Genomic DNA, 24130 nt, shown 5'->3' with positions numbered 1-24130 from the left:
ATATATATATATATATATATATATATATATTATATATATATATATATATATATAATATTATATATATATATATATATATATATATATATATATATATATATATATATATATAATATATATATATATATATATATATATATATATATATATATATATATATATATATATATATATATATATATATATATATATATATATATATATATATATATATATATATATATATATATATATATATATATATATATATATATATATATATATATATATATATATATATATATATATATATATATATATATATATATATATATATATATATATATATATATATATATATATATATATATATATATATATATATATATATATATATATATATATATATATATATATATATATATATATATATATATATATATATATATATATATATATATATATATATATATATATATATATATATATATATATATATATATATATATATATATATATATATATATATATATATATATATATATATATATATATATATATATATATATATATTATATATATATATATATATATATATATATATATATATATATATATATATATATATATATATATATATATATATATATATATATATATATATATATATATATATATATATATATATATATATATATATATATATATATATATATATATATATATATAATATATATATATATATATATATATATATATATATATTATATATATATATATATATATATATATATATATATATATATATATATATATATATATATATATATATATATATATATATATATATATATATATATATATATATATATATATATATATATATATATATATATATATATATATATATATATATATATATATATATATATATATATATATATATATATATATATATATATATATATATATATATATATATATATATATATATATATATATATATATATATATATATATATATATATATATATATATATATATATATATATATATATATATATATATATAATATATATATATATATATATATATATATATATATATATATATATATATATATATATATATATATATATATATATAATATATATATATATATATATATATATATATATATATATATATATATATATATATATATATATATATATATATATATATATATATATATATATATATATATATATATATATATATATATATATATATATATATATATATATATATATATATATATATATATATATATATATATATATATATATATATATATATATTATATATATATATATATATATATATATATATATATATATATATATATATATATATATATATATATATATATATATATATATATATATATATATATATATATATATATATATATATATATATATATATATATATATATATATATATATATATATATATATATATATATATATATATATATATATATATATATATATATATATATATATATATATATATATATATATATATATATATATATATATATATATATATATATATATATATATATATATATATATATATATATATATATATATATATATATATATATATATATATATATATATATATATATATATATATATATATATATATATATATATATATATATATATATATATGCATACAATGTACATGATTCTTCTACTGGTGACAAAGGGTGGATAAACCTGAGAGATTACAGGAATATTGAAAAAATTGGGGATGAAGAAGAGGTTTTGCTAGGTTTTGAGAATCAGCAGGTGTTAGTCTACGGAAAAGCAGTTACAGAGTTGGAGAGAAAACAATGTATATGAGGAGGTGGAAGATAGTGGGCAAAAAACTACATCCATAGGGTGGATAGTCACGTTAAAAGGAGGTGAAAAGATATATGCAAGGCCAGGTTGGTTGCTGGAGGCTTTGAAGAAGAAATGCCAGACTGGGAAAATGATGCTCCTAGTTGTAATGCTGAACTGTTGAAATTGTGCTTGACAATTGTCAAATTAAAAAAAAATGGAATTGTTAAACTTTAGATGTGAAAACAGCATTTTTAAATATTTAACTTAGCCGGTGAATATATAATAGCTGACGTCTCCGGCGGCTCGACAGAAAAACACAAAAACTCGCGAGCGATCGCTATGAAGGTTGCGGGTGTGCCCACCAGCGCCAACTATCGGCCAGATACCGCATATACATGTAAACAGCTCCAGTTCTTCTCTGTCGGTCTGATCGACAAGTTGATTCCATTACTCGCTGTTAACCTGGAGTTTTTCAACAGTCTTGGTGAAGTACTTCTTTTTGGTTTGAGCTTTCGCAGTGCAGGTGTTTTATCTTCAACTTAAACTCTTGAACTCTTTTTTTGGATAGATTTAATTGTTGATGACTTTGGATTGTTTTTTGGACTTTCTTTGACTTTTCAAAATGGCTGACCCTTCTCCAATTCCTAGATTTCGTAAATGTAATGCTAGGGATTGTAATAAGCGTCTTCCAAAGGCCTCTCTCGACCCACATACTGTGTGTTCTAATTGTCGGGGTAAAACCTGTCAATTAGGAGATCGGTGTGATGAGTGCGTGGGCCTTTCGGAATTCGATTGGCTTGAGTTTGACAAGTATTCTCGTAAGCTAGAGAGAGATAGGGTGAGGAGAAGTTCCTCTAGATCGTTAGAATTTTCCTCCTCCCATGCCCCTGAACCTAATCCTTCCCCAGTAGTAGTTGTGCCTGAACCCTCTACTAGCACTCAGGAACCATCAATGCGGGATATGTTACGTGCCATTCAAGCTTTGGGCGAGAGAGTTGAGTCGTTAGCTACGGACCGTAATCAACTCATGGCGGACGTAAAAGAGTTAAAGTGTCAGAGTGCCACATTAGAAAATCGTGGGAAAGTGATTAGTGCGCAAAGTGTTATCAGTGTTGCGACCGAGGGTTCGTCTGTTCGTGCCTGTCGTTCGCCTAGTCCGAGACCTCTTGCAAGCTCCCAAGCCCCAGGGAGAAGTAATGTCGTAGGACTTATGGGTTCGAGAGGCTTTAACCAACGAACAGACGTTTCCTCTATGGTTTCAAGCGTGTCTCGTCAAGACCGCCCCTACCATAAGACGAGCGAGACGGTTTTCTCCTCGTCATCCGAAGGCTTATCGCGTAAGAAACCGTGGAGCAAGGTTTCGAGACCCTTAAAGCGAAAGTCAGTCCCTTCAGGACAGGTCCAGCGTCCTGGTTGTAGCCATTGGGACAGCTCTGACCCTGTGCAGTCATCGGAAGACTGCTCTCCGCCTAAACAGAAGCGTTACACAGGCTCCGAGAGTCTTAGTGAAAGCAATGTTTTGCAGTCACAGACGTTACCCTCGTCTCTTACCGCACCCATTCCCGTTGATCCTAAATGGGTTGTACTGCAAGACATGCAGAGTAAGCTTGCCTCTCTTATGGAGGACTATTCTGCTGAACAGGTTCACGATGATCCTCGCCGCTTAGCTGATCGAGATCCTGGCCGTCAGCCGCCCAAACGAGCCTTTGCTCGTCCTGTTGACGTTAACGTTACAAAGTCACGTCAGTCACGTTTTGTAGAGCCTCACTCGATGCAGTCCCGTGTTGACTTTCAGCCGCTTGTGGACGTTCAGCCGCTGCCGCATGCTCCTGTTGACGTTCAGGACGTTCGCCAACCAGCGAAGTTGACTTGTTTTGACGTTGAGCGTCAAGCACCGCAGTCAAGAGTTGTTTTGACTGCTCAATCTAGGCAGTCAAGGCAGTCTTGAGTTGACGTCGAGCGTCCTCCCGCTCCTGTTGTTGTTGCTAGTCAGTCTGTCAAGCAGTTACATGACGTAGCGTCCTGGACTGCTACTGATGCTCCGGTGCGTGTGGACTCTGCTTGTCAAGCATTGCCACCAAGGCAGGTCTCTCCCTTGCTTGAGACTAAGCTTGCTTCTAGATCGAGCGTCTGGTATGACACGGGAGAAGTTCTCGGCTTGGGAGTCCCTGCCTCTGCCCAGGGTGACTTCTCAAGCCTCGTAGACTCTCCCTGTCGCCTGGCCATGAGACGCTCGAAGATTTGTTGGTCCTCCTCGGACCTTGACCATCTGCTTAAAGGCGTATTCAGGGCCTTTGAAATGTTTAACTTTCTTGACTGGTCATTAGGAGCATTAAGTAGGAAGGTCTCGTCTGCCGACCAAGATGTTTCCTTACTTATCATGTCCTGTATGGATAAAGCCATCCGCGATGGCTCCAATGAGCTCGCCTCCACCTTTACGTCGGGAGTCTTAAAGAAGAGAGAAACCCTTTGCTCTTTCCTTTCGGCAGGAGTTACTCCCTGTCAGAGATCGGAACTGCTCTTTGCTCCCTTATCAGCGGCCTTGTTTCCACAACAGCTGGTTAAGGATATAGCTGCTTCGCTTGTGCAGAAGGACACCCATGACCTGATGGCGTCCTCTGCTCGCAAAGGGGCTCCTTCTTCATCCTTTGCTGTGAGACCCAGGATCGAGACTCCTGCATCTAGATTTATCCCGCCCTTTCGTGGCAGAGCTCCCAGCAGGGGAGGCTCTCGTGCCGAGGGAAAGAGAGGTAAGAAGAGAGGAGCCAAGTCCTCCCGTGGCAGAGTCTGACTGCCCACAGCCTCAGACAGCGGTAGGTGCCAGATTGAAGAGCTTCTGGCAGGCCTGGGAGAAGAGGGGTGCAGACCAAGAGTCTGTTCTGTTGCTCAGAGAGGGGTACAAAATACCGTTTGTACGCAAACCTCCTCTAGTAACAACTCCCATAGACCTCTCTCCCAGGTACCGAGAGGAGTCAAAGAGACAAGCCCTAAATCAAGAAGTGTCTCTGTTGCTAGAGAAGGGAGCGGTGGTGAAAGTCTCGGACCTTCAATCACCGGGGTTTTACAACCGTCTCTTCCTAGTCCCAAAGCATACAGGAGGTTGGAGGCCGGTGCTAGACGTCAGTGCGCTCAACGTTTTTGTTACAAAAACAAAATTCACGATGGAGACCACGAAGTCCGTCTTAGCAGCAGTCAGAGAGGGAGACTGGATGGTCTCTCTCGACCTACGAGATGCGTACTTCCACGTTCCTATACACCCGGATTCCCAACCGTTTCTGAGGTTTGTTTACAGGAATGTGGTGTACCAGTTTCGAGCCCTGTGCTTTGGCCTCAGTCCTGCTCCTCTCGTGTTTACGAGGCTCATGAGGAATGTGGCAAAATTCCTCCATCTATCGGGAATCCGAGCCTCCCTGTACTTGGACGACTGGCTTCTCAGAGCATCGTCCAGTCATCGCTGTCTGCAGGATCTACATTGGACGTTGGGTCTGGCCAAGGAGTTGGGACTTTTGGTCAACTTAGAAAAGTCCCAACTGATCCCATCCCAGACTATTCTATATTTGGGGATGGAGATTCGCAGTCCAGTTTTTCGGGCTTTTCCGTCTGCCACCCGAATAGAACAAGCCCTGCTCAAAGTCCAACTAATGCTGAAAAGAGAACGTTGTTCAGTCAGGATGAGTCTCGTAGGGACTCTCTCATCTCTGGAGCAGTTTGTCTCGCTAGGGAGACTACACCTTCGGCCTCTCCAGTTCCATCTAGCCTCTCACTGGACAAGGGCAAGACTTTAGAGACGGTATCAATCCCAGTCTCCGAACCAGTAAAGGCATGCCTGAAATGGTGGGACAGCAATATCAGTCTGAGAGAGGGACTATCCTTAGCAGTCAAGAACCCAAACCACGTGTTGTTCTCAGACGCGTCGGATTTGGGTTGGGGTGCGACCCTGGACGGTCGGGAATGCTCAGGTCTGTGGACCTCAAGTCAGAAGAGCATGCACATCAACGGCAAGGAGCTATTAGCAGTCCACTTGGCCTTGATGAAATTCGACAGCATTCTTCGAAACAAAGTGGTAGAGGTCAACTCAGACAACACCACAGCTTTGGCGTACATCTCCAAGCAAGGAGGCACACACTCCCACACGCTGTACGAGATCGCAAGGGACCTTCTCATATGGTCAAGAAATCGAGGCATCTCCCTGTTGACGAGATTCATCCAGGGGGACTTGAACGTCTTGGCAGACTGTCTCAGTCGGAGGGGTCAGGTGATACCCACGGAATGGACCCTCCACAAGGACGTGTGCAAGAGTCTTTGGGCGACTTGGGGTCAACCCATCATAGACCTCTTTGCCACCTCGTTGACCAAAAGGTTACCGATCTATTGCTCACCAGTCCCAGATCCAGAGGCGATCCACATAGACGCGTTTCTACTGGATTGGTCTCATCTGGACTTATATGCATTCCCACCATTCAAGATAGTCAACAAGGTACTGCAGAAGTTCGCCTCTCACGAAGGGACAAGGTTGACGTTGGTTGCTCCCCTCTGGCCCGCGAGAGAGTGGTTCACCGAGGTACTTCAATGGCTGGTAGACATTCCAAGAAGTCTTCCTCTAAGGGTAGATCTCTTACGTCAGCCCCACGTAAAGAATGTTCATCAAAGCCTCCCCGCGCTTCGTCTGACTGCCTTCAGACTATCGAGAGACTCTCAAGAGCTCGAGGCTTTTCGAAGGAGGCAGCCAGTGCGATTGCGAGAGCTAGGAGAGCTTCTACCATCAGAGTATACCAGTCGAAGTGGGAAGTCTTTCGAGACTGGTGCAAGTCAGCATCTGTGTCCTCTTCCAGTACCTCTGTAGCCCAAATCGCAGATTTTCTTTTACATCTGAGAAATGTTCGCTCCCTCTCAGCTCCCACGATTAAGGGCTACAGGAGCATGTTGGCTTCGGTCTTTCGACATAGAGGCTTAGATCTTTCCAACAATAAAGATCTCCAAGATCTCCTTAAGTCTTTCGAGACCTCTAAGGAACGTCGTATTGCAACTCCTGGATGGAACTTAGACGTGGTCCTAAGGTTCCTCATGTCAGACAGGTTTGAGACATTACATTCAGCCTCCCTGAAGGATCTCACCCTCAAGACGCTTTTCCTAGTGTGCTTGGCTTCGGCTAAAAGGGTCAGTGAAATTCATGCCTTCAGTAAGAACATCGGCTTTTCTACAGAAAAAGCCACATGTTCACTTCAACTTGGTTTCCTGGCCAAAAATGAACTGCCTTCTCGTCCTTGGCCTAAGTCTTTTAATATACCTTGCCTGTCAGAGATCGTAGGCAACGAACTTGAAAGAGTGCTGTGTCCAGTTAGAGCTCTTAAGTTCTACTTAGCTCGTACTAAGTCCTTACGAGGTGGATCTGAGGCCTTGTGGTGCTCAGTTAAGAAACCATCATTGCCTATGTCAAAGAATGCTTTGTCATATTTTATCAGATTTTTAATACAAGAGGCTCATTCTCACTTGAATGAAAAAGACCGATGCTTGCTTAAGGTGAAGACGCACGAAGTAAGAGCTATAGCAACTTCCGTGGCCTTTAAGCAAAATAGATCTCTGCAAAGTATTATGGACGCGACCTTTTGGAGAAGCAAGTCGGTATTCGCGTCATTTTACTTAAAAGATGTCCAGACTCTTTACGAGGACTGCTACACACTGGGTCCATTCGTTGCAGCGAGTGCAGTAGTGGGTGAGGGTTCTACCACTACATTCCCTTAATTCCAATATCCTTTTAATCTGTCTCTTGAAATGTTTTTAATCTTGTTTTTGGGTTGTACGGAAGGCTAAGAAGCCTTTCGCATCCTGGTTGATTTGGCGGGTGGTCAAATGTCATTTCTTGAGAGCGCCCAGATTAGGGGTTTGATGAGGTCCTGTTGTATACTTCAGCTCCTGGGAGTCTTTCAGCATCCTAAGAGGATGGCTGGGCTTCGTGAGGAAGACAGACTAACAAGGCAGAGTAATCGTCTAAGTCAACTTCCTTACCAGGTACCTATATATTTGGGTTTTGTTATGATATAACTGTCAAAAACTCTAAGCATATACGCTGTAAACTTTATTAATTCTGGTCTCTACCCATCACCATGGGTGTGAATCAGCTATTATATATTCACCGGCTAAGTTAAATATTTAAAAATGATATTTTAATTATAAAATAAATTTTTGAATATACTTACCCGGTGAATATATAAATTAAAGGCCCCCCCTTCCTCCCCGATAGAGACCCAGCGGGATGAGAAGAACTGGAGCTGTTTACATGTATATGCGGTATCTGGCCGATAGTTGGCGCTGGTGGGCACACCCGCAACCTTCATAGCGATCGCTCGCGAGTTTTTGTGTTTTTCTGTCGAGCCGCCGGAGACGTCGGCTATTATATATTCACCGGGTAAGTATATTCAAAAATTTATTTTATAATTAAAATATCATATTTACAGGGTGATCAAATACAAAGGGAAGTATATTTGAAACCAGCCGTTGAAAGAGATTGGAGTAGTTTATGGAAATTGAAGGATGCTGCAAAAGCATGATATTGTAAGGTAGTGAGTGTAGTGAAAGAATTTGGGAGGAAAGAGAAGTAAACTGAAGCCAAACATATTTTATTGGAGGAAAGACAATTAACTGGAGGGTATATTATTATGCTCCCATGTGGATGACTTTTGCTATGGGGGAAATAAATGGTTCATGGAAAAAACAATTGGAAGGCTAAGAGGGAAACAAAGTGTGCCAACAAGAAAGTAAGAGTGTTCAAGTACTGTACATAGGAGTAATGTTAGAGAAAAATGAAAGAATAAATATCATACAATGGAAAGATGTCAACTCTGTTAAGGAACCAGAAGGTAGACAATATATTGGTAACAGAAAACGAAGTCATAATGAACTAAGAGTATAGGTTGGTGGTTGGACAGCTTAATTGGATATCTATGCATACAGTGCCAGAAATATCGTACGCGGTTAGTGAATTCAGTAAGTTATTTCAGGAAGGCACAACACAAGATATGTGAAAATTTATTATAGTACTAAGGAGTTAAAACTATAATGGGAGAGATGGTATTTGGTGAACTGCAAGACGAGAATATCTATTACAAAGAGTATGCAGATGCATCCTTTTGAAATGTTGAAGATGGGCATACACAATTTGGTTATATAATACCTTTGACAGATGGCAGGAGGAGATGTCCTACAGTATATGGTAGGAGTCTAGAAAATTAAGAAAAGTAGCAAAATCTACTATTAAAACAGGCGTTAAGTGTGAGAGGGAAGGTTTAATATATTTTAATAGGTTATTGGTAGGAATTAGAGAGAGAGAGAGATTAAAGGCAATAATGAAAACAGACAGTAAAACACTTATGGCAGTCATGAAATCGAGTACGAGAGTCGGTGGTAAAAGACAAAAGATAGAGATTGCAACTATCAGGGAAACATTGAAATCTGGATAAATACAAGAAGTGCAATGGATAGCAAGAAAGAAATTGCTGATGTAATTACCAAGGCAGTATTCTCTGAGGAAAACATCAGGGCATATGTGGAGTCGAGATATGAAGGAGAGTGAGAGGCTAGGGTTGTAGAAAGGAGACTACTGTTGGAAAGAGATGGGAGGGGAGGAGAAAGAGTTTAGTATGATTAGTTAGAGAATTTCTTTTAATGCTTTAATCTAAGTAAGAGAATTTAGAAAACAGTAGTACAGTATGATAGTTGAAAGGTTATTAAGTGAAGATGTACAGTATTATTAGAAAGGGTTGATATGTGGATATGTAGAGAAGATTGCGAGATCATGATAGCAAGATTAGGCTATGAAATATGGGCCCTGTTCCCTAACTTAAGGAAGGGAGCCAGCCCCAACTGGTGACTGATAGATGTTTGGCCATAAACTTTTCTGTCTCAGAAAGAATGATCATCCCCAAAACCAGAATTTGGATGACAAGACACTTTCTCCAGGAAAGGATTACCCGTCCTGAGAAACGCCTGCTCTAGTATCTGTGGTGCGAAAGATATTCCGGGGAAGGGGGGGTGATGGTTTGAGAATATACCCACTGGGAAGTCAAAAGTTTCCCTAATATTTTTTCCTGTCCATCGGTTAAACAGAATTTCTGTCCTTCCTTACTACTCTGGAAAGGGTACAAGCCTTTCTGGAAAAGATTAGTAATCACCTAAGGATACCTTAAGAGCAGAAAATTACCTCTACCCCTGTCAGGAAGCATGACGAGGTGTTTTGCAAAAAGTCTCCCCAACAAAGGTTAGCTTTAATTGATTTTCCTACCATGATTCATACAACTTGTGCCAGATTGCTTGTTAGCACTATTTTCTGCTAGTATTATGTTAATAGCAAACGACGTCCTCCCTCAAAGTTGGAATATAAGACCAGGAGATACAAGGCAGTCAGATGGACATCTTGACTTACTATGAATAACAAACAATCATCATGTAGAGATGAACCCGAAAAGATCTGAACCGAATAAAGAGGATTTCTTTTAGACCAATCGCAGTGAGCTTGCTTGACATGTCAAATAGAATCCTCACTAATGCCTTCCTTGGGAAAAGTTAATTAACAAACAAGGGCCGTCAAAGAGAACCCATACTAGGAAGACTCTAACATGGAGAGCATTCAAAGACCTTATCTACTTGGCTAAGGACTGTTTGACAGTTTTGAAAATAATTCCTATAGCTTTCATGAGGGTTCAGATCTAGTTATAGATCTTGAAGTACGCTCTGGTTTTGGATACTAGAATTCGTGCCCGAAAGAATTATAGACACCCTAGTTATCAAGGCTTCTGGTGGACAGAACTGTCTCATTGGAGTAATTTTCCCCTTTCTACTACTGAGTAGGGAAGAAGGGTTTTCATTATCTACGAAGATTATCCTCGCGACCCATCGTCTCAGTGAAAGGCCTAAGTCAAAGATCTAACTACCCTTATTCTGACTCTTATCCTCCAGCAAATAAACAAACCTACTTGTAGGGTTTCCTTCCCCTGGAAACCCATCGCAGAAATGCTATATTTCCTGGGGTGATCATATTCTCCATTTAGAATGAGAACCAGATCTGGGGAATTTTACTGGAACTTCTCTCAAGCTCGCGTCTCTAAAGTCTTAGGGAAGGACAAACGCTCCAACGCAGGAATGAACAGAGTATTCCGACATCCCTGTCTAGAGATACTTAGGATATTCTCCTGTGGATGCCCTCAGATCATTAGAAGTTTTCCTTCCTGTACATAAGCACCCTGTTGGCTAAGGCCTAACATGAAATATACTATCTTTAGGGGAAGGGAGTTCCCGCGATATGACATGAGAAAGCTGCCACCTTGTCATGGGTGTGGTTCAATGATCAATCCAGACTCGGGCTAGAAAAGATATCAGGTTATACTTTCATTATATTCTTTCAAAGAGGTTCCTGATCATACGAACAATTGGGTATTCTGTTTCGTAGAGCAGTGAGAGTTTCTAATAGAAAAAAAAAGCTGGAACTTATCACTCCTTCCTTTTGTGTTCAAGAACTCTGGCTACTCCAGAAGAAGGTAATTGGCGACAATTCCTTTCTACAAGTATAAAGAATATCAGAACCACTTATGCACACTCAGGAGAAGCCTCTCTAGGGACCCCCTTCCAGCAATCTGTACATGTGAGTTTGCTGCAACCTCAGCCTTCCACAAAACTGTGCATTAATACAAGTTCTCAAACTGTTGTTGGATAGAAAGGAAACCCACCGTTGGACATTATACCTTAAAGATGGCACATTCAAGTCTTTGGGCATTCTTTTCAACGTGCGTCTAGTGACAATACTATTAGGATCTGACAATTCTCACAGGACATGTCAGGTTCTCTTAGATCACTTGCTAATAATGTTATTATGTATCAGAGAAGGTTTTTATGTGAAGCATCGAAATTTCACATTCTCTTGCTACTACTAATAGTAATTAATCTTCTAGAGAGGAAGGGCTTACCTCTTCACTTCACGGAGACTTCCTCCCTCTTAAAGAAGACTCCTCCATATAAATGACTCGTTAGTTCGTATCTTCGTAGGAATAAACTACAAATTTTAAATAATTTGTAGTTTTCCTAGCTATACAAACCTAACATTTACTAAAGGTCCCACCTCAATCACCCCGCAAGTCTCTGACTAGGTGTGTGTTGTGAGCGGACACTGTGAGCAACCTCCCGCTTGCTACTATCGCATTCATTGCATTCACCCAGCACGAAGCTTGACGCAATGATTGTATTACATTATTAAAACAACAATAAATAGTACAATAGAGGTCGAAAGGAAAGAAGCTGAGAACAAGAATAGTGCAGTTTGTGGTGATCCTAACCAAGTTGTTGCCAGGAAGTTCCATGGAGAATCGAAACAACGATGATAAAATCCGTGGTGGTAGATACCTGAGTGTGTGCTCTATTTGGTAGATGCCATTCATGTACAGACAGTCCCCAACTTACGAACACAATAGGGACCGAGAGTCTGTTCGTAAGTTGGATTGTTCGTAAGTCGTTAGTGTTAAATTTTGGTCTAGAGTAAGCGTAACCTAACTCAGATGTCTACGATTTTCAGCCGTAGAAGTCAACAAATAGCCCCATTTCATATAAAATAGGTTATTACAAATATTTTACTTTATCATATTACAGTAGTTTGTATAATACTGTAAAGTTCAGTACAGTATGTTGTTTTATTATTCTGTACTGCACACTACATAATAGAAACTTGCACAAACAATCGGCCATACATATGCACTGCATTTCTGAATCAGCTGACGAAGTAAAATCGTAGTAAATATAGTGTACTTTACATTTAGTACAGTACTGTACATTAATTCCTTTTTAAATAAAAGTACTGAAAGCTACTTTATTGTTCCATTACCCATTTTTTTTTGCTAGAAACTTACGTAAACAAGCGGCCATTTGCATTATATACTGTACTGTAATGTTTACCTTTTCACGCTCTGATAAAATCAGCTGACTTGTACCGTACTGTATTTACTGTATGTAACAGTACTGTGCATTTAACTGCTTCATGGTTGTTTTGGTATTGTTAAATAAAATGCAGGAGGTTAGTTTACTGAATTGTTTTATTTTAATTTTGACCGACGGAATCATTCTTTGTAGAGTATACGTCACGTATCTTGGACGTCATGTAATTGGCGGAAGCGCGCTGACAAACCGAAAGATTTCCTTTCATTATGTTGCCGAGTAATCTTATTACAGCATTCCCATAATCGAAACACCGAGTAACGATATCAAGTGTTTTAGTGGTCTGTATCATTAGTTATGAGATTAGTACAACTTACCGTAAAGTTAAGAAAAAAAAAGTCTGAGGCAAATCAAGTGATTTTCTTCCGATCCGTTACTATTCCCATAATCGAAACATCGAATAAGGATATAAAGAATTTTTTAATAATTTTCAAAGAAATATGAAGATTTAACTGCATTAAAAATCAAAATACGGAGAGAGAGAGAGAGAGAGAGAGAGAGAGAGAGAGAGAGAGAGAGAGAGAGAGAGAGAGAGAGAGAGAGAGAGAGAGAGAGAGAGAGAGAAAGGGGAGGGGTGCGTATTCCGTGTATAACTAATAATAAGGTCTATCAACGAACTGTATGGAAAATGTGATACCCTATAATACATTGGCGCTGTTGTAATATTCACTATGAAGAGATTTCGAACTATATGTGCGCATAATCGTAATACTGCAGCGTGACCTTGAGATCAGCTGATCTCCCAACCAAAAGTAAATCAAAAGTAATTGTTGATTATTGAAATGCTCAAGAAATAAAAAAAAAAAATATGAACGTGCTTTAATAAACCACAATTAAACACAATGTCTAATGAAATATGAAGGCTTAATATTGAACGAAAAATTGAATACTGTATGAAGCTTTAGAATTAACTACCCATATGCGATTGACAGAGCGAGCACACACACACACACACAGAAAGAGCTACAACTATTTCGCATGATACCTAATAATAAGAACTGTAGGGAAACTGATTTTCTGTAACATATTGGCGCTGATGTAATATTCATCTTGAATATATTTCTAATATGTTAAGAAATAAAAAAAAATGCCAAAAGTCTGATGACGTTATATTTCTTCTGGCGGAAGGCGAGAGGCAAATCAAGTGGTTTTCTTCCGATCCGTTACTATTCCCTTAATTGAAACATCGAATAAGGATATAAAGAATTTTTTAATAATTTTCACAGAAATGTGAAGATTTAACTGCATTAAAAATCAAAATACGGAGAGAGAGAGAGAGAGAGAGAGAGAGAGAGAGAGAGAGAGAGAGAGAGAGAGAGAGAGAGAGAGAGAGAGAGAGAGAGAGAGAGAGAGAGAGAGAGATATTTAACTTGAGATGAAATCTACGGATGTTTACGAACATGTTTGGACTTCCTTCAATTTGTGTTCGTATGTACCGTTGTTCGTAACTCGAATGTTCGTAAGTAGGGGAGCGACTGTAGTCTCATGTTTACTAGGTGCACTAATGTACTGAGGAAAGAAAACAAGAATTATTTTAAAGTGTTTAAGATATAACAAAGCTTCTGGTGACAAGAGATTAGTGAACAGAAGGGGAGTATAACAATACATTTTATTATTGTAATTAGCCTCATTTGATTTTGTTTTTTCTTTTGCAGGTATACCTGAAGGTGGGCATTAAGTTACAAAGAGAAACTAAACAAATCTGAAAAATATTACTGCAATTAGTTTGTGAGAGAGTCCATTTGTGTAATGTTTATTTGTCACTTCCGTGGTTCATGAAACTTCATTTCATTATCATACTCATTTGTAGAATTGTTTTTTTAATTTTTTATCTATAATCATATTTTATACTCCTACTAACATATAATATTTTCTGTTGACATAGTTAATATTACCAATAGTGTCGTCCTAGATTTTATATATTTGTATTGCTGTAACTAACAGTTTCTAAAACTGACAAGACTTACCCCTTGTGCTTTGTATATAAAATCATGTTACTAACTGTAAGTCCCAGGACAGCAAACCCTTTGTATTTGTAGATGTAAGGAGAAATTGTCAGTACAGTAATGGTGTAGTGTAATCGTGGATATGAAATGTCCAGCTTGTATGGTTAAGAATAAGTGGTCAATGTTGATTGCCTGATTCATTATGATGTGCAGCTGTAATGTTTTTAGTGTGTGTGTGTTTGAAGGCTAAGTTCCTATCCTCAAAAACTGTATGCTGGTGTATTTACTTTAAAAAATTCTAAAATATGGGCATCAAGATGATAAAGATCAAGTAGCTTCTTGCTTGATATTTATGGTTTCATTTAGGGGGAAAATTTTTTCTTGAAGCAAAATGCTTGAAAATTTAAATCAATTGCTTTTGATATATGAATGTATGATCTGATGAATAGGCTCTGAACGAATTTCAATTACCAAAAACATAGTTAAAAAATTAACAACATCATTATCATATACAGTACAGTACTGTACAAAGTCGAATAAATATTCCAGAAATATCCATTGGCTATATAATGTGTTGAATTTTAACGAGGTCAAGATACCAAGGAAAGAAAATTTAATCTGCAAAGTATCTCATTGCCATGTTCATTATCAGTTGAATACCTAGGTTAGTGCATTAAACATTTGTTACTTAAATTCCAATGAATATATAAATTTTAGAAAATTTAGATAATGTAATGGTGATGACTTATGAGCCTGAATTAATTTTTAAAGATATTGTAATGATACGAAAAATCTGGAACCACCAAGTTAATTCAAGTTTGTTGGTGAAATTGTAGGTTAGAAAAGTTGGTTGGTGAAATTGTTGGCAAGAAATATTTGGCAATGTACAAGACAAGCATTTGGAAAAAAATGGGTGTCAAGGATAACTAATTTAATTCCAGGAAACAATAACTGCCTTGCAAAATAGAAAATTCCCTATATTTTCTGTACATACCAGATTTGAGCTTCTAAATACTGTATATTTCTGTGTATAAAACAACACTTAAATCCTAAAACTCACACCTGAAAATTAGGGGGTCCTCTTATACAACTGATTTGAAAATCACATCATGAATTCCAAGTGATGTTTATTAGTAGACTACTAGGCCTTGGTACGTTAACGATAATAAAGGTAACCAATTTACCTTGCATATTATTGGTAAAAGTTCATAATCAATAACCTATGAGGAAAAATTCCATAACACTGAAGTAAAGTTTACCTATGAGAGCCCTTTTCGATATTTTTCATGGTATAGTGATAATGCCGGCCATATCAACATTTAGATTAGCAAGATATTCATTTATCATTAAAAATCCATCATGATTCAAATCATCCTCACTTTCTCTAATCTCCCACCATCCTCTTTCACATCAAGCATTCTAGTGGTAGCACAACTGTTAGATTCCTTACTGCTTGTATATTTTTTAATTCAATACTAGCCTTGTACTTTCTTTTATACTGATGTTTCCATAATTACTGTGGACTAGGAAAAATATTTTGGAAATGCAATATACAATTATTGTTTCTAAGAATTTATAAGAGTTAAGAACAATAAAATTATCGTAAATCATCATGCTGTCATTAGCAGTAGTTTGTTATTGTTGACCAAACGCAAACAAAAAGGGTTCATAAAATGGTTAAATATATAATCTTTACTAAAAGCTCGTGTAAATACGTTCGTTATGATCAACAATGAAATGTAAAGGATTTCAGTTTTACGTGGCATATTTAGGAAAACCATGATAATTGACTTTATTTCGTATATTTTGAATTTGTAAGGATAAGGTAACAAACAATATTAGAAATAACATCATTACTTTATTAAGTAACCAATACTGTAATTGTTAAGATATCTGTTGCTTCATAAGCTAACCTATACACAGATGTGTCCATGCTTTAGTTTGTTAGTTATGATTGGTGATGAAACTAACAAAACAATTACAGTTTGGGCAGTATGCTTCGAAAAATTATGATCTAATATCACCTTTTACTGTATTAATTTAATTTGGATATCTAAGGATACATTATAAGCTAGCCTATTCACTGATGGCTTTGTAATTCACCAGTCGTCTTATGCAACATATAAGAGTTCGTAAAGTTTTGCCCTAACTCTCTACCTCGTCTTGTCTATAGGTCATCTTATACGTGGAAATATACAGTAATTAATCTTTTATAATAATAAATATGTTATTTACTGAATGCAATTTTTTTTTAAATGTTATTTACTGAATGCAGTTATTTTATTACAATCTGAAGGTTTCAGAAACCTGTCTGGTCATTTGCATAAAAGTTTGCAAGTCATTCGTGTTCATACTGTATTCTAGTAAAAAAACTAATGAATTTATTGACATAACTCCAAATTATTTTGTCAAAACATGAGCAATTAAAGTTTTCTACTATTCTAAGAAAAGTGTTTTCAAAGTGTAACTAACCTGGCTTAAAGGCCTTGGAATATGTATTCCACGAGATTGTTTTTAGAGGATAAGGAACAGACATTGCTCACTGATATGAGAAGATCCTCTTGATAGCAGAAACAAGTCAGATAGGGACTGCAAGAGGCCTGTATTTGCATAACTAACTAACAAGCATAACTGTACTGAATCTGTTAATAGTTTGTTTTACGTAACATACTGAACTAAGGCTGCCTACCCATAATTTAAAATGTGTGACATGCTCAGACCAAGTATAAATACTTGGGACAGACTATAGGAATAGGCTTTCTATGAGAAATTTTGCAACAACTAAATTAAAAGGTAATTCTATACAGTATACAGAAAAGAATTATACCTTACATTGCTTATAAGTTCCATGAGGCTAGGATTTTGGCTTAATCTTGAAAATTAAGTGCCAGAATAAAACCAGAATTGTAGAAAGGTCACATTATGGTCAAGAAGATATCTGCAAGAAAAATAAATGTATGGTTAAATTATGGCCTGAAGGTTAAAAATGCCTAAATGAATGTAGATTATATAATATATCTTGGATTGCTTGCTTTCATTGGTAATTTACTGTTTTAAAGGTGCCATTCAGTAAGAGCTTTATATACAGCAGAGTGTAGTATTAACACAGAAAATTACATTTTAGGACTACTAGTTCCCTAAAATATGAAAAAATGTACAAAGATATTGTATGATAAGTACTGTGTGAGCTGTAACTATCATCTTGTCTTGGGCTTCTGCCTTACAGGGTCAAATTGTATAAATTAAAGGTTTAACAAACTTCACTTCAGTCCTGTGGTTTCTCTTTGATGATTTTGTTAGTAAGGTTTAAATTACAGTACTGTACTCTCCTATATCAATTACACAGTATACCAGTTACAATAATGGGCAAACCTGCATTTCCATAGCATGTTAACAAGAGCTAAAAAAATAATGAAAAAAAATTGCAAACCAACTATGGCATGTAATTGGCAAACTATAAATCAGTCAGCACATCTCATATAGCAATACACTTTTCACCTAGGATATAAATTACATAAATTTATACAATCTCCCAGCATACTGTTCTACCTGCCCATCTTAGTAACAAACAATTTTTGAATATTTTATAATTTTTTCAATTTACCCTTAACTTTACAGTTTCCTAGTTTTCAAATAAAAACATTCTTTAAAGAAGAATGAATGAAAAAGTTATGTTTAGTTTCTTTCCTTATACTTGTCATGTTTTCAGTGCTTAAAATGTATTTTAATTCACAATGGAGGAGCTGGCTTCCAGGTTTTTCTCTTGGGTTAAACTGTAGAGTTGGTTGACACTATTGTATTATTTCTGTGAATGTCCACTGCTGTTCATATTGCTCTTTATCCAGAAGCTCAGTTTAATAGACATTCACCGGCAAATTTTAGAATTTCATCATTTTCCTAAAGGAATGCAAACTTCTAACAGTAAGTGGCAAGCTCCTCACAACTGCTAAGCCAGAAACTGTTTTGTCTCCAATTTTCCCAGCCATTTCAGCCACAATCTCACGTTCCCCAGGTTGTTTACATACTGCCCCTAGTTTCATTGGCAATTAATGCTTGGCCACTGGAATTGTTTCCAGTTCATGTTCCACATTTTCTTTGCATGTATCGCACTGGGGTCAATACAGGATTTTAATAATAGTCGTGAAGGGTGTATTTCATTCTTGGTATCGCTCGCGTAAAAGTTAAGCAGAGCAGTTGTGGAATGGAAGGACTTTTCAAAACAAAACATTGTTGAAATGCCAAAAGGCCTATTATATTCAAGAATGTCAGTCTGCTACCACAGCTGGCTTATGGAATTTTTATTTTCCTCCTTTAATAATCCCAGATGATAGCTCTCAATATAATTAGCATTCAGAATGTGCCATAACAGAATAGTTAATTTAGCCTCCTTAGTTAATGGTACTAAAACTTAAATGTCCATTGATTTATTTTTCATCAAAATCACTTTTGTTTTCTGTTGCATTTTTAAAATCTGAAGATGGTTCTTTCAGCAAAACGTAAAGTAATTTAATAACTTACATTAAAACGCAAACCACTTCATGGTGGATGCTGAAGGTGCATGGTTGTCATTTACATCACACAGAACTTTATAATCGTTAGAGATTATAGTACAAGATTACAAAACATTGTTTTTTATACAGTACTGTAGGTACTTTATGTAAATATTTTCTGTAAGAAACTAATTTTAACCTAATTTTGTAGTGAAAGAAAGTTCCTTATTCATTTTTACCCTAATGCAATTTGGATTTTGTATATAAGAGGGGAACTTACATAACGTATGTGCCATTTAGTATGTCTTAGGATCCATCCTACTTGAAAAGGAAAGAATGCATTTATGGTCATACCTGTGAAACATACTCCACTTAATGGCTCTTTGGTTTTCCTTCTAAATAAAAATTTATGTAGTATGCAAAGACAAAAATCAAAACAGTTAGTACCAGCAACATTTTCTTGAATCTGTAATTTGAAATCTCTGACATTCAACTATTGTAGATATACTAATTTATTGTAAGTGCATTGTACTTGTGACACACTGACATATTGTTGAGGTTCCTTATTCACTTGTAAATCTTGTGGCTAGTATACTTGTGTTCCAGATATGCTATAACCAGCACAAATTTTGTTAATGCATTACTTTCCAAGAGGCATTTTCTATAAGCATAATGTACATTAATTGCTTCCTTACCAACACTGCCCTGTTAAAACTAATATAAATTTATCACAATTTTTATATCTAAGAAAAGTGATATAGATTATAATTATTATTTTTTTCCGTACTGTAGTTAATGGAAGGTCTTGTAATAGTATTTAGGTCTGTTGGTATAAGCCAAGGGGTAGCCCAAAGTTTTGTCTACTACACTGGTTATAACCATATAACTTTCAGAATTTTATATTTGTCAGCCTGATTTTGTGACGTATTTCCCCATTGTCAGTCTTGTATTAAAAAAGCATTTGTAACCCAGTCAAGAGATTAAATTGGTATCGATATTCTTCTTTAGTTAAATCATAGGCAGTTGCATACTTTGTGGCTAGTTCTATCTTCTGTGTTTTGATGGAATTAGCCAGTAACTTTTACATGCTTTGATGGCAAAAATACATTGCCATTATAACTTTTTAGAGCTGGTTTATAATGTATTGTAGAGTGTATGAATCAACATGTCGTATTTACTGTGTCAAAAACAAACCAAAAATATATATTTGAAGGTTATTGAAAAAAATATATTTTAAGAATATATATACTGTATGGTGTTATTTAATTACTTACCTATATGATAATTTTTAACCTGAATAAAAAATACTTGTTTCCTTGCAATGTCCCATTGGCTGTTACATTTTGGGCCTTTCCCTTTCCTCTTAAATTTGCACCTAGTGTATATTCCCTCTTCCATTTTTCAGTCCAACCCCCAGTTACTATAATTATTATTATTACTAGCCAAGCTACAACCCTAGTTAGAAAAGCAGGATGCTATAACCCCAAGGGCCCCAACAAGGAAAAATAGCCTGGCGAGGAAGGGAAATAAACTAAAAGAGATGTAATAAACAATTAAAATAAAATATTCTAAAAAGAGTAACAAAATTGACAAAGATCTTTCATATATAAATTATAATAAGAGCCATGTGTCCTGATCAACGTGCGAGAGCCATTAGGTTGTAACCGAGAGGCAAGGTAATTGCGACTAAACTTTGTTAAATCACAAAAATACCAGGAATTGCGAGCAAACATTAAAAAAAAAATTAAACATGAGCTATCAGGTTTATTCAGGTTTGTTTAATAACAACAGAACAGGGAAAAAGTGAGTGATAAGATAAAAAGCAAAACTGTTGGTGTACAAGCGTGTATGAAACACGTGCGGTACATCAACATGAAAACATTAGCTACAAGTTTTAGCTTTTGAAATTCCACCAATTCAATTACCTACAGTAATTAGGAAGATACCCACAACTTGGTCATAGCTAGATTAAAACTTCTAGAATATTGTAGTGTAGTACTGAGCCTCATGATTTAGAAGGAATGACTATTAGAATTAATTGCAACCTAGTATTACAACAGGATGGTAGAGTCCAGGCAGATCTGAATGCAAAGAATGGTCATATATATATATGAAAAACTTTATGCAACAGGTTTAATAAACTAACTGAACAATGGTGCCACAGATGAATATCTAGATCAAGAATGAGAAATTTAATACACCCTAAGTTTGTGTCCAACAAATTAAGGCCCGATTCATTGATTTGAAGTTTTCTGGCATCCTGACATCAAAGGACATTGCAGCCGATGTGGTTTATAGTAAAGAATAAAATAATATTCAATTAAAGCCACAAAATTAAGGTCATTATAAAAGTTGAAAAGCTTTCAGAAGAGCTGCTTCTAAAATAAATCTAAAAATGCTGCTACCATAGTGCGACACGTCCAAAAATCTTGGCAAGGACAAACCTGCCATCCTCACCTTGAGCCTCAAACAGATCTATTTCTTTTCATGCTATAAGCGGGAGCATTGACACAACGAATGCCTCACTGTCATGAGTGTCAATCATTCATTGGAATATGGCTGGTGTTAACCAGTTAGCAGATACTCGTGTCTCTTCAGTGTGACCAATGCGAAGACAAAAGAGTCGTCTCCCACTTTCGGGGCATAATGTTATATTTCCAAGTGAATATAACATTCATTACTTCTCTCATTTTATTTTCAACTAAACTACCCCAATGCTGATGACAATTATTGTAAATCAAATTCTTAATGCTAGGTAAAGAATAAAGAATCATCACAAAGGATAGGATACCTTCTTGGTAGCAACTCGGCTGCAGGTTTCTTTGACAGGAAATCTGCCTTCTCATTTACACACACACCTACGTGGGCTGGAACCCAGCAAAAAGGGATTTTGACGAAGGAAAAATCTATTTCTGGGGAGAGACCTGTGACGGCCGGTGAAAAGAGTCCTTCTTTACACTTTTCTGATATAAATCTTCCAAATATACCAGAGAAAGATAAAAGCATGGAATGCAGAGGTTACTACCCTCGCGCGAGCACCTCGTGGGTGTCGTGTATACATCAGGGGCGTGTGAAAACCACTATTCACAGGCTGTCTTCCATTTAGATAATTCCTTCATCAAAGGGAAGGGCCGTAACAAAGGCCCCAGAAACCACACTTGGACCACGCCACCGTCACCCAACACGAACGCCCTCTAGGTCATCCTTCTGTTTTGGACTTGCCCGCATAGTCGTATTTTTTGTGCTCTCGGTGTTTTTCAAGTGTTTGTCGTAAATTCACCTTTACCAATGTTAAGTACCATAGTTTGTTTTGACAGCTTTTTTCAGTACCGGGCATTTGTTCTCTTTCCAGTAAGGTGGATTTTAATTTTGGAAGTGACTTGGCCTTCCTCGGTGATGGCAGCCATGTTGGATTCGTTTGCTTCGCTAGTATTTCAAGTTAATATTGCCCATCTGGTACTCATCTAGGTTATATCACTTACGTTTTATGACCATTATTATTATCATTATTTTATTATTGTTTTTACTATGGTATTTTTTTGCTAGCAAGTCCAATTTGGACGAACGAAGAATAACGTACTTGCCTTTGTTATAGTTTACGTACACGCCTCGGGAAGGTGGTCGTTTTAGACTACTGTATATCTTTTTATTTATTTGTAACGCTGTCGTTATTTTTTGTTCTTGGTTATTACAATTTTATCATTATTCTTATATCATATTATTGTGTGCTTTTGGTTTTTTATAATGTAACCATGAGAGCGTGAGCATGGAGTTCTCGATTTCTGTTACTACAGTTACGAGTTACCCTTTCTCTCGTTTTCTTTCTTAATCTCGAGTAAGGAGAGGTGGATTTCCCGTTTTCCGTTTTATACGCTCACGAGTTATCCCTGCCTCCTCTTCTTCTCCGGGTTTATGATATTACGTTTGATGGTATTTACGTTTTATTGATGTGGTTACTGTTAATATAGCTAGCATTATTAATAGGTTCCGTTAGTGTATGAGACATTATTTTGGGATCGCTTTATGCCGCCACCCGTAGTTCCGTTCTCTTCGGAACGTTCATCGCCTTGAGTTATACTCCGCTATAATGGATACTCATTTCTATACTGTACCTCTCAGTTCAGTAATTACATGCCATTCTAAAATCTTTAAAACTAGAGGGTAACTGGAATTAAAAACTGCTAAAGCTTGGAGACTCCTTGTATCAATGAAAATCTTAGAAGTACCCTCCTCCTCCTCCAACACTATCTTCTGAATAGCAGTTAGTATGCCATACATTTCAGCAGTAAATATGAAAATTGTTAGAGGAAGTAAGCCTCTACAATTAAAAGCATTAGTATATACAGTACTTCAAATCCAATGCCAACATCAGATTTGGAGCCCTCAGTATATATAAAAATCAATTCCCCATGTTCTGCAACATGTTCCATAATAAGAGACTGGCCCTTCCAAGTCAGTCACATTCTTTTTAACACCAAGAAAAAATAAAAAAAATCTCTGGTAACTTCCATGAAGGGGTTGATGACATCTTATATAGAAGCACCTTACTTCTAATTATATCAAGACTGTTTAAAAATTGTTTAACCCAAAAAACATAAGGTTGAGATTTTGGGTGCTACACAATGTATGAGTGCCTTAACTAGGCTTGCAGTGTGAAAGGCTAAAGAATTAGGATGTCTTTGTAACCTAAACCAATACCGAACAATAGAAAAATGACAAATTTGTAGATAATTTGTATTTTTCCTAACTATACAAATTTTAGCTATTTAATAGGGGTATTACTTTCGGCGTAGCTGAAATGACGAGCCACTATTTTTAACGAGGGTTCACTACCCACACCGCTAGTTGGCGGGGGTGGGGAGGG

The 24130-nt window shown here is 36.0% G+C and overlaps 1 long non-coding RNA gene and 1 pseudogene across 1 annotated transcript in view; one reads left to right on the top strand and one right to left on the bottom strand.

The window, feature by feature from the left end:
- LOC137624339 (uncharacterized) overlaps positions 1-18114 on the bottom strand; it is a 165230-nt gene extending 147116 nt beyond the window's left edge. Inside the window, exon 1 of the long non-coding RNA XR_011040720.1 lies at positions 17609-18114. This is a non-coding gene — a long non-coding RNA (uncharacterized lncRNA). The remainder of the gene's footprint in view (positions 1-17608) is intronic.
- The window catches only part of LOC137624336 (zinc finger protein 83 pseudogene), a 137395-nt pseudogene that overhangs the window by 34787 nt on the left and 78478 nt on the right, over positions 1-24130 (top strand).

The sequence above is a fragment of the Palaemon carinicauda genome, chromosome 31 (assembly GCF_036898095.1).
Source record: "Palaemon carinicauda isolate YSFRI2023 chromosome 31, ASM3689809v2, whole genome shotgun sequence".
In the NCBI taxonomy this organism is placed as follows: Eukaryota; Metazoa; Arthropoda; class Malacostraca; order Decapoda; family Palaemonidae; genus Palaemon; species Palaemon carinicauda.
Note: the sequence above shows the minus strand (reverse complement) of the source record. Positions and strands in the feature narration are given on the sequence as shown.